Raw genomic sequence first — 12248 nt, forward strand, 5'->3', positions numbered from 1 at the left:
TCCAGCTGGAGAGGGCGTGGCCTACCCATATTCTACGTACTAAAGATAGTCATGTGTTGCCAACAAACTAGAGCTAGAGGACGAGCTCACACCATATGGAATAACTCAGCATTGTTTCTATGAAATCGAAGGCAGCGAATGTGAAAAGTACAAAATTACAAGCAATACAGAAATTAAGATGATAAATACAGGACTGAGTTTTAAAATGGGAGTGACGATAGGTTGCAGAGCCTACTACATTTAGGAGTAGTATAGAAAACAGACAGTCCACAAGACAATAAAATGAGTATGGAAGTTTCACTTGAATAAGCAGGCTGGAGAGTGCAATTCTAGCAGGTTCTCAGCTTAGGCATGTCCTCATACGAGCCACTCTTCAGTAGAAGAAAAATTATGCTTTTCAAATTAGGAGGTGCCTTTTGAACAGTAGGCTTTTCAGCTTTAGTTTAAATACTGTGTAAGAGCTCATTGTCCTGATTTCAGAACCAATGGAGTTCCAGAGTCTGGGAGGCTGCCCCAAAAGGACTGTTTTATGGCTTTCAATTTTGTCAATTGAGGAATTTCAAGCAGGAGTGATTTAGTGCTCTTTAAATGTTGTTCACCACCTGAACTCTTAAGCTTTCATGTTGGATATCTAGGAATACCCTCATATACCATTCTGTAGGTGATGCAGGCAAGCTTGAAGAAAGATCCAGCTGGCTTTAGTAGGGAGACAATTCAGTGAAATTAGGGCATGGATATATGGATGAATTTCCTAATACCTGACACCAAGCATAGAGCTGTGTGGGTCATTGCAAAAGCTCATTGTCCTGATTTCAGAACAGATGGAGTTCCAGAGTCTGGGAAGTTGCCTGAAAAGAACTGTTTTATGGCTTTACATTTTGTAAATTTAGGAATTTCAAGCAAGAGTGATTTAGTGCTCTTTAGATGTTGTTGACCACCTGAACACATAAGCTTTCATGTTCGATATCTAGGACTACCCTCATGTACCATTCTGTAGCTGATGCAGGCAAGCTTGGAGAAAGAACCAGCTGGCTTCAGTAGGGAGCCAGTTCAGTGAAATCAGGGCATGGACATATTGTTGAATTTCCTAGTACCTGACACCAAGCATGCAGCTGTGTGGATCATTGCCTTTAGAGGAGTGTATGATTCCTCTCAGGAGTTTGAGTTTGAATTGAACTCCTTTTGTAGTATTATTAATGTAGTGCGGATGTTAAGATACTACTCGTAAATGCCCTTTGTGAATTCCCAAAGTCGTAGACTTAGACCTTTGGTGTACATTTAGACCAAACATATAAGTTGAGCTTTATGAATTGGGCTGATGTAGTTTGTAGCTTTACCCATGCTATGTTCCAAACAAGAACAAGATTCTTGTTGGGTTTCACTGCCATCTTCAGTTAGTATTTCGTAGGGTCCTTCTTTTTCCATATAGTTCCTTTGGGAACGACAAGGCTGAGTGTTTGGTTATTGATTCCGGAGAGATGACAAGTCTTATTAATAAACTTGTTGCATAGAAGTAAACATATGGTCACTAATTAATGTGCATTTAAAAGCCTAACAGAGAAAATACCATGAGTTGGGAAATGTGCTCGTTTGAATTATGGTGTACCATGTGGCCACCATTCGTTTTTTGACACAACATTTAACACAAAGGCATTGTGCATTCGTATTTGAGTGAATTATTAATAAATATTAAATGAAAGTATTATTTTCAAGTAAAAACAGTAGAAATGAAGTATATTAATATATGAATTAAACACACATATTGAATTAAATGGATTTCGTTAACATGTATGTAGAAAAATTAATGCACGTTTAAAAATTGCTTTGACATAACATGAATAACGTTTCAATAAAATAATTTGTTTTGCATATTTGAATTGCAGGGTGCACAATAGATGTACTAAAGAATGAATGTGTACTTAGGCTTCTTAACTTAACTAGGCCTGGAAGGATCATTTAGTTAGCAGCAAAATCACTTGTTTATTCTGCCCCCTCTGATCTGAATTCTTTCCTTAGGCAGCTAATGCAATGCTGCATGTTTTATTGTATTGCAGGGGAAGAGTATGTTTCAAGTTTAGCCAATGTAACAATATTTGTTCTAGCTGTTGACCCGGACAGAACATTTACAGTGCTCATGTGAAAGAATATTAGTTTGGTTTATTGTGTGTCATGAGAAAGGACGTGCAAGTAACAAATTATTAGAAAATGTAATATTTTAACTGGATTACATGAAGTCATAATATACATAATGGACTTTTGCTGAGAAAATTTGTAAAATTATCAAAGTTTGGAGGTGCCATCTGCAGTGATTGAATGTTGAAACTGATGCACAAAGTGCGCCCACCTGAAGAACCAATGAATGAATTGTGTGTATTTTAATTTGTTAATAAATGTGAAATCGTGAGCAGTTCCTTTTGGAGACCTCTTTGAAGTCAGTCCCTCATCAGCTCTTTTTAGAATCTTGTCATAGTCAGTTCACTGTCCATTTCTGTTCCAAGTCTGCTTTACCCTTCTCTTCTCCAAGTTCCCTGATGAGCCTTCTCATCATAGTCATAATTGCCCAATGCTGTTTAAGTATTAATATGTCCAACTAATTCTGAACAGCTGACTAGCCCTAAGTGCAGCCTGTGTTCTGCACCATCGTAATGCTGCTATCATTTGACGCTGGAAGAAGGTGACCGTTCCTCTGGAATCATAATGTATACTCTCCCATGAGGAGAGGTATAACTAAATGTGGCTTCTTGTTTTACTTTTAGCTTAGTCACTTACACCAGCATATTTTTAGAGTTAGTTTGCCCTAGTTAGATGATTTTTGTCCTTCTTTTATTTTTGATTTTGTCTGTATGTGTTAGCCTGTTCCCACATATGCTAGTCCCAATTCTGATTAGTGTTAGGAATGGCCCAGCTCTGAAACTGATTATTCAAATTGTGTTTTGATTATTTACTGATGTCACCAACATCTGCTTTCAAATCTGGTAATAATGTCCACATTGTGTTATTGCTAATTTATATAATTCTTTTGGAGTCTTTAACAGTATTAATGTTTCGTAGGTTGAATCTTTTCAGACATTTTGGTCAGCCTATGGTTTTCATGTATGTGTATAACTTAGTTTTGAACACCATTTATGTGATATTGATTTTGGGATTCTAATAAAGCTTTGAAACTTTCTGATTCTGACTACTGACTTCATTAACAAATCTAAAGATTTAGTCAACCTCTGCGGGCGAGCATTGTAATGGTGTCTCACCCCGAGTGCTTATGGGTTCTGAACCGAGGCGGTAAAAAGACTTCTGACTTTTTATGACTCTAGGAACCAGTGAGCCAGCTATTCTGCATTCATTAGGTAACCTCCTTTACATTGTGGTTTATCTGAGTAGATTTGCTGAAGATTGTTGTGGCGTAGGAAGGGGGAAGGGAGAGAGTCTGTGGAGTCATTCTGGTTGCTCCTGGGAAGAGTAAAGTCACAGAAAAATATGTTGCTGACTGAACCTATCTCAGCAGCAAAGTAGAGTAGCTGATCTGCAAAGGTTGTATGATTTCTGTGGCTTGGTAAATGAGGTGTAGTTTGAACTGGCCATGCTTGGTTATTTTTAATTCATTAAAAGGCATCTGAAAGATGTCAATTGTTCTAGGTGCAATTTCTGTACCACTGGAGTTTTTGAAGATTACGGCTACTCATCCTCCAGTTCTGTCTATTCTGTCAAGTTGAATGATGAGGTAATCTTTTGGGAACAGAAGTTTTAGGACTCATTGTAAGGCTTTGTTAAGCTAGGTGTTCATTAGGAAAGGGATGTCTAGCTTGTATTTGATGATCAAATCTGTTATTTCTAGGTTGTATTTTACTGCAGATCTGCAGCTTTGCAGAAGACATTTTGGAGCGGTCATAATCCACTATTGTATTCCTGCCATCTTTGGAGAACTCTACTCCCAAATCAATTCCTATAGCTTCTGAACTCTTTTCAATTGTAGCATGTACACAGGCATGTATTTCTTCATATACAACTGTTCTATCACTTTTGTAGCCAAGCCATGTGTTTCTACTTTTCTGAAGCTAAGATGTCTTCCAGATCCTTTCTCTGTTTCCACAAGTTAGTCCAACCAATTTAGCCATTTGCCCGTGAACCAAAACACCAACAAATCAGAATGCTGTTAGTTACAGTGATTAGAAAAAGCTTAATTAAGGTGGCAACTCTTACTCCATTCAAAGTATTCTATCACTAAATATCCCTACAATACCGGACCATGCAAACCTCTACAATGGAATCTCTTTTGTAAGGACATACAGTGTAACCTCCACCGAACTGTTCAGGCAATGTCTCTAACAATATTGGTCTACTATTGCTAGTTTGGCAAGACACATCTGTTAGCATCACTAGTGAACAATAATTCAGAGATTGATACTGACCAAGTTTATCCCTAAGAAATGCATCCCTTACAGGTGGGTTCTTAGTGAGCCATTTTGTCACATATTGAAGTTGGATAGCTGTTTTCGGTTTCAGTTCAGTCTAGTATATTATGATACAGAACACCTATAGACGTCCACATAACATAAAACAGTAATAAAACCATAATATCTGGGACATAATAAAATCAACTAATGAAAATTAAACAACCTCCAATTTGTCTGATACAATATTTATAAAGGGAATTCATTAAGATTTATAAAATTACGACGAGCAAAGCACCGCAAAAAAATATATTATATACCTGCAATTCTATATATGCTTTATCGATAAATTCATTATCAGGCCTTTGTAAAGTGCCATATGCATGGCGCAATTCGTAAAGTGCAAATAATGCATAATACATTCTTATAATTGCAGCCTTAAAGAATAACAGCATACATACCCAAAATTAAAATATATCATTATTACATGTCTAAAAATCATGACTAGAAAATGCATTTTCCAGCACATACAGTCAGAGCCTTCCAGGTGAACATTAACATTAATTTTGAGCACCTTCCTATAAAGAGCCTTGGCCCTAATAGACATTCTAAGATGATAAAGAAAATTGTTCAACACCCACAGATCATAACCCAGGGCCCAAGAAGCTATTCAGAATGGATCTAAAAAAATGGACTATCTTATTAGATATAATTTCATTCATGAGAGACAATACTAATTTATGATACTTCAAGGTGTTATGTATGTTATACTTAATAAAGAGAGGCTTTAGAAAATGACGTCAGACCTTCTGTAAAACCGGACACACAAATAATACATTGTTAAGATCCTGAAAATGCAGATGACTCAATTACATCTTCTATCCTTTTTAAAGATTTTGTCCCAAATGCCGGTAATCGCACGTAAAGGAAGCAAAACCAGTCTAAGCAGTAGGATCAACCCACTAATCACATGGGGCAAATTCCATATAAAATAGAGTTTAGGTTTGTTCCCCAGATTGCTCTCTTGCACCATCTCATAACACGCATTTGACTGGCTTAGGGCAATATCTGTGGCCACACTTATTTTAGACACAGAGCCCTTTATTAAACTCTACAGAGAGGACATGGGCATAAAAGAATCTATATTCAGATCAATCCGAAAAGGTTCATTACCCGCTCAAAAGACCTAAAGAAAGCACTGCGTTCTTTCAGCAGGCAGACCATTTCAATCTGAAGGGCTGCCCCTAATGTCCCCTCCTCTCCACATACCAATGGTTTCCCCACCTCAAAACTGCAGCCATGGAAAAGGAGTAAGCGGATAATAGACTAAATTCCAGACGTAGACATGAGAGTCTGCAATTGTATTCAAGTTGCACAACTGATGAGAAATTCCACCTTAAATCCCCTCAAAAGAGTGCCAGTAACTCATATCGTGCACTTTGGATACATAACACAAAGAGGAGAGGATTTTGGCCCTAATAACTGACAGGACATGCCCAAAATAGTGTCTACCACATGTTTTCTAAAATCTGTACAAGGCGTTGGCCTGAGAAAAGGCCCTGCTCACACAAAACTCCAAATGATAAATGTTCTGCCCATTCTTAGAGAAGACCTTCCCAAGAAAAAGACGCAAGTCCACTATTTCAAGTTTATCAGTATCCAACCAGCAATTAAAATTACTCTGTAGTTCAAACCCATTCTTACAAAAGATCAGGACTTTGCTTTTGAAAATATTCATCTTCAAAGAGTGGATCTCTGCATGCTTTGACAATGCTACAAGATGCCGCTGCAAGCCAATAGGAGTTAGGTCCATAATGGCTACATCATTGGCATGAAATAGGGAGCCAATAGACATCTCACAAATTCTGGGACAATCACCCCTCACTTGATTCAAGGTGCCTGGAACATCAAAAATGTATAAGGAAAACAGAAGGGTAGCCAACAAACAGCCTTACTTAAAACCATTATGTGTTTTAACCTTACAGGATGAACACTGCAACCTTCACATCAAATTTTGGCACCAGGTATTCATGTGCAGATCCATAATAAGACCCAGAAGGTGGTGCAAAACACCTGAAAATCTTCCACCACAGCGTTTGATGATCAACTGTTATCAAATGCCATGGAAAAATCAATTAACACCTTATATACTGGCATGCCTCGAGAAAAGACATATTTTTCCACTACCATTTGAGGATCACAGTGTTCTATGATTCCTCCTAAAACCGGCATGTTCTGGGGAATAATATTCTGATCATGAACCCACTGCTATAAATGGGTCAGTGGCAAATGATTTGTCTAAAGCTTGCCGGAGAAGATTTGGTACAGTGACACTACCCTTCCATTATTGGGGGGGTCCTGGGAACAGTAGCAATAATTAAATAATTGGGTGAGAAAGGATCCCCTTTTGATAACCACAATGGGAATCTTCTCCGGCTCCAAAGCACCAAAGGTTCTGGCATTCTTTATAAAACCCCCTGTCTCGTTTGCAGAGGGGGCACCATAACCAAGTATTATTTCTCATCTGTGCCGAGAGTCACAGGGGTATTTAACTCAATATTACTTGCGTACAACTGGGAAATATAGTCCACTCAAGTATTTTCAGGCTACGGATTGCTGTGCACTCACCCTAGAATCACAATATTCAGCAATCAAACACCAGTACTTCTTGAAACTTTAGCACTTGGAGCCTCTCTTGGACTAATACTTTTTAATTCCATTCTGCCCCCAAGGAGTTTGCGCCAGGTTCTTACCCATTTAAGGTGGTCAATTTTCTTACTGTTACATTTATTTCTGGATTTATTGTCATGAAAGGGGATTTAAACTTTTTCGCCAACCAACCACCATCAGGTCTAGTGCTTAACTTTCTGAATCTTCTCCATATGGGACTTGCAAAAAATTATATAATTCACTGCAAACAAGCCCCAAAGGGGCACCAGAAACTCCCTTTAACTTAACACTTACATCACCTCTGTTCTTAGAAGTCCAAAAATAACCATCATTCCAAGTGTTAAAACCAATCATACTCAAACAAGGACTCCCTGTATCTAACTCCTGAAGACCACAGATGTACGAACTAAACTATGATCACTAATATTGGAAGTATAAACAGTGAGGGGCATATTTATACTCCGTTTGCGCCAAATTTGCGTCGTTTTTTTCGACGCAAATTCGGCGCAAAACTAACGCCATATTTATACTTTGGCGTTAGACGCGTCTAGCGCCAAACTATGAGTAAAGAGCGTCATTTTTTTGCGTGAACGCCTTCCTTGCGTTAATGATATGCAAGGTAGGCGTTCCCGTCCAAAAAACTGACTGCGACGCAAATGCGTCGTATTTATACTCCCGGGCAAAAATGACGCCCGGGAGTGGGCGGGCCAAAAAACCCCGCATTTGCGCCAGATTTTAGCGCCTGGGTCAGGGCAGGCGTTAAGGGACCTGTGGGCTCAAAATGAGCCCACAGCTGCCCTCCCATGCCCCCAGGGACCCCCCTGCCACCCTTGCCCACCCCAGGAGGACACCCAAGGATGGAGGGACCCACCCCAGGGACATTCAGGTAAGTTCAGGTAAGTATAATTATTTTTTTTTTATTATTTTTATTTTTGGCATAGGGGGGCCTGATTTGTGCCCCCCTACATGCCTCAATGCCCAATGACCATGCCCAGGGGACATAAGTCCCCTGGGCATGGCCATTGGGCAAGGGGGCATGACTCCTGTCTTTACTAAGACAGGAGTCATGTAAATGGCGTCTGGGCGTCGTTAAAAATGGCGCAAATCGGGTGGAGGCGATTTTTTTGCGTCAACCTGACTTGCACCATTTTTAAGACGCCCTAGCGCCATTTTTCCCTACGCCGGCGCTGCCTGGTGTACGTGGTTTTTTTCCACGCACACCAGGCAGCGCCGGTCTGCTTGCGCCGGCTAACGCCATTCAATAAATACGGCGCCCGCATGGCGCTTCAGAATGGCGTTAGCCGGCGCAAACATTTTTGCCGCTAAACTGCGTTAGCGCAGTTTAGCGTCAAAAAGTATAAATACGGGCCTGAGTTTCTTACAATCTGGAAACATTTGAAAGGAGTCTCTCACATAATCAAATATACTCTTAGAGGAGGATGTATGAAAGGTATATCAGGAAGCTTCACCCACACCAGATCTCCAGTTTAATATAATAAGGTCAAATTTTCTTAGAATCTCGAGTAGTAGATCCCACGCCATTCTAATTTTAACAGGGAAAAAAATCTTTGGAATAGACCATATATCTTCTTTGTCAACATTGCAAAGATTGCAGAGACAGAGCTAGACACTTTAGCATTTAGGCCTTTCGAGGGTAATCTTCCATAACACAAATATCATGGGCAGGAGAAAAGAGTGAGCTCACCAGTAAATCAAATGGTTTCCCGAGTGGTATGTACATGGTCACTAACAGAAAGAACGATAGACCACTATTGTCCCCCAGGAAGGCCAACTTCAAGCATAGACACAAATTTGAGGGGTGCATTTAAACCGCATGATTCCAATTAAGCATATTTTTTAACAAGATTGCCACTCCCGCTAGCGTGACCCTTTTCAGAACACTGTTTGTTACAGGATAAAACAAAATAAACACTGCAATTAAAGTCTGTACATGACCGAGTTTATTAGAAGCACATGATTAAGGGATTAAAAGATTTCAGGAAATTACATTTTTCCTCATCTTGTTCTAACCCGGACATATTCCATGACAACAATAACCCACCCAAGCTACCTCAAGGGTTCATTGATACTAGGTAAAGGGTGGGCATTATCCAAAGCTCCTGTCACCCAGCTCCACTGTGAAAGATCATCCTTCAAATCAGTCGCCTGTGGACAAGTAACAGGACCCCTCACCATGTCAATTACTCAACCCTCTTGCTCTAGTGAAATAACTATGTCTTTGGGATTCCCCTGAAAGAAATAATAGTCAGACCACAGTGCATCAATCATTATTGGCTTAAATCCTTTTATACCATTCGATTGTTTGGTAGGGGATTCCCAATACTCAAAAACTGGAAATCATCAATCCCTCACTTTAGGATATTCTGGAAACCAAATATGCAATAACCAAGAAGCCAAAGGTGACTCTGGAATATGGGGACTAACCACACAAATGAATAGTCACATTAATAATCTCGCCACTTTTCACCAAATTTAAGGCATTAATATCCATGAAGGAATTTAAGATAGATCTTATATTTACCGTTGTCGACTTATTATCAAATAACAGGATAAAATCCAAAACAGATGACATTGGCCCTCCTTACAACCATGGCGGTCGGTGATATAGTGGCGGTAATACCACTAACAGGCCGGCGGTAATAAATATGAAATTATGACGACGGCGGAACCCGCTCAGACAGCCACTTTAACACACCAACCGCCAGGTCGAAATCAACAGGCATCACGGCGGCAACCGCCTACAGCCAGACAGAAGACAATGTTCTGCCCTCTGTATAATGACACACCAATCCGCCACCTTTTCCGGGGCAGTACCAACGACATCAAAACCCTGGTGGAAACACTTCACAGAAGGGAAACGATTCACCTCTGGAGACTCAAGGAAGAACCACGCCACCATGGAGCCCGAGTTGCATGTCTTCCCCATGCTCTTCTAAGTTTTGCTCCACTACGAACACCAACGCCAGCGAAGACGACCACAGTGAGTACTGCTGCCTAGCACACAGGGGAGGGGGGGAGGAACAAGAGAGTGACACACACACGCAACACGAAACGCGCAAAACGCAACAGCCCACCCCCAACACCATAGACACACAAGCAGATGCAGTAATAAAACATATTTACCCTGTACCCCTCAGGAATAATGCAAGGACAACTAAAATAGAGTAAAAAGAGTGTAATAAGATAAATATAGTAGGGATACGTGCATCCAAATAAAAAAGTGTATACATATTCACAAATCAAGGGACACTGCCCAGTCCTCAATGTTCGTGGGCCACATCACAAATTTCAAGGCCCCATCTCACTCCTGCAAGAACACAAAGAGAACACTGCAGGGGCATCAGGTCGAAAATAGCTAGGCACCTCAGGGGGACAGGGAATGGGGGGCAACTCAGCCAGAAGATGGTACAACGCCACTGGTCCTGGAGGGGGCAACATGCCCATCATCCTGTCCTGGAGAGTGCAAGGCCACAGTCTCTCAAGTGGGTGACTTGCCCACTGGCTCTGGAGGGGGCAACATGCCCTGTGCTTGGTCCTGGAGAGTGCAAGGCCACAGTCTCTCAATGGGGTGACTTGCCCACTGGCTCTGGAGGGGGCATTTTGCCCTGTGAGCTTCATCCTGTGGAGGCTGCAGCCCATCCCCTTCAGCCACAGACAGCTGCCCACTTGGGCTGCTGCTGCTGGTGGCGGTACTGGTGCTGGCAGTGGTGGGGGGAGGCTCCAGCCCATCCCCTGCAGCTTCGGATGGCTACCCACTGGGGTTGCTGCTGTTAGTGGCGGTGCTGGTAGTGGTGGGGGGTGGCTCCAGCCCATCCCCTGCAGCCTAGGACGGCTGCACCACCATGGTTGGTGGTAAGGGCTCCGACTGAGTCCCAGCACTAGGCTCCATGTCTCTACTGCCTGCTGTTGCAGGCCCCTTGCACTTCCTTCCTGCAGCTGTGGCTGCCTCCTTGCCCTTCCTTCCTGCAGCTGGGGCTGCCTCCTTGCCCTTCCTTCCTGCAGCTGGGACTGCTTCCTTGCCTTTCCATCCTGCAGCTGGGGCTGCCTCCTTGCCCTTCCTTCCTGCAGCTGGGGCTGACTTATTGCCCTTCCTTGACACACTTGGGGCAGGCACCCTTTCCATTTGGCTGGCTGGTGGCCGGGATCCTTTCCTAACTGGAGTAGCTGGGGACACTACTTTGCCCGTGGACTGGGTGGCTGAGGTGCTTGCCTGGGCTTTGACCAACAGTTTTGACCACCCTATCCAGACATGAGGGACGGGGGAGGGCTAGGGAAGAGGTCATTGTTGGTGGGGAAAAGCTTCTTAGGGACATTGGGGCGGAAAGAGGGAGATGGTTTGGGAATGCAGGAAGAAGGAGTGGTGATAGTAGGTGTCAGTCTGCTGTGTTCTGCTGCAGGTGTATGAGCTGGATGCTGTTGTGAGGTGGATGGCTGTTGGGTGTCTGAATGCTTGCGTTTGTGTACTTTAGGAGTAGCGGGCAAAAAACAGTGGGAGAGGACACAGGAGACGTGTGCATGGATGTGGGGGTGGTGACTGCCAGTGAGGGGTGTGTACTGATAAGTGTTCAGGTGATGGTGGTAATAGATGAGGATTTGGTGCATACAGGTGTGAGTGTAGACACAACTGGGAGGGAGGTGGAGGCGAGGAGGAGGGGGACACAGTGGAAATTGTGGATGTTGGTATGTCTGATTCTGGATGTTGTTTGTGTGAGTGCCTGCGGGATGAAGTGTGGTGCTTGTATTTGCCATGTCCACTCTTGTGGGTTGTCCTGGGTGCCTGCTCGTCTGCCTGTGTGCTTGGGCTAGGTTTGCGTTGAGGGGAATGGGATTAGGTGGAGGAAGTTGGAGGGCGGAGGGTGGAAACAGGGACAATGGCTGCCATCAGAGAGGAGGCCTGAACCTAGATTAATCTCTATTGGGCTGCCATGCCAGTGTGAATGCCCTCCAGAAATGCATTGGACTGCTGCATTTGGGCTGCCAGCCCCTGGATAGCATTCACAATGGTTGACTGCCCAACAGAGATGGATCGCAGGAGGTCAATAGCCTCCTCACTCAGTGCAGCAGGGCTGACTGGGGCAGGGCCTCGGGTGCCTGAGGCGAAGGAGATGCCCACCCTCCTGGGTGTTTGGGCACGGGAAACTTGCTGAGGGGCTGGTGGGAGGGCAGTGC

This window comes from Pleurodeles waltl, chromosome 7, assembly GCF_031143425.1.
Source record: "Pleurodeles waltl isolate 20211129_DDA chromosome 7, aPleWal1.hap1.20221129, whole genome shotgun sequence".
In the NCBI taxonomy this organism is placed as follows: domain Eukaryota; kingdom Metazoa; phylum Chordata; class Amphibia; order Caudata; family Salamandridae; genus Pleurodeles; species Pleurodeles waltl.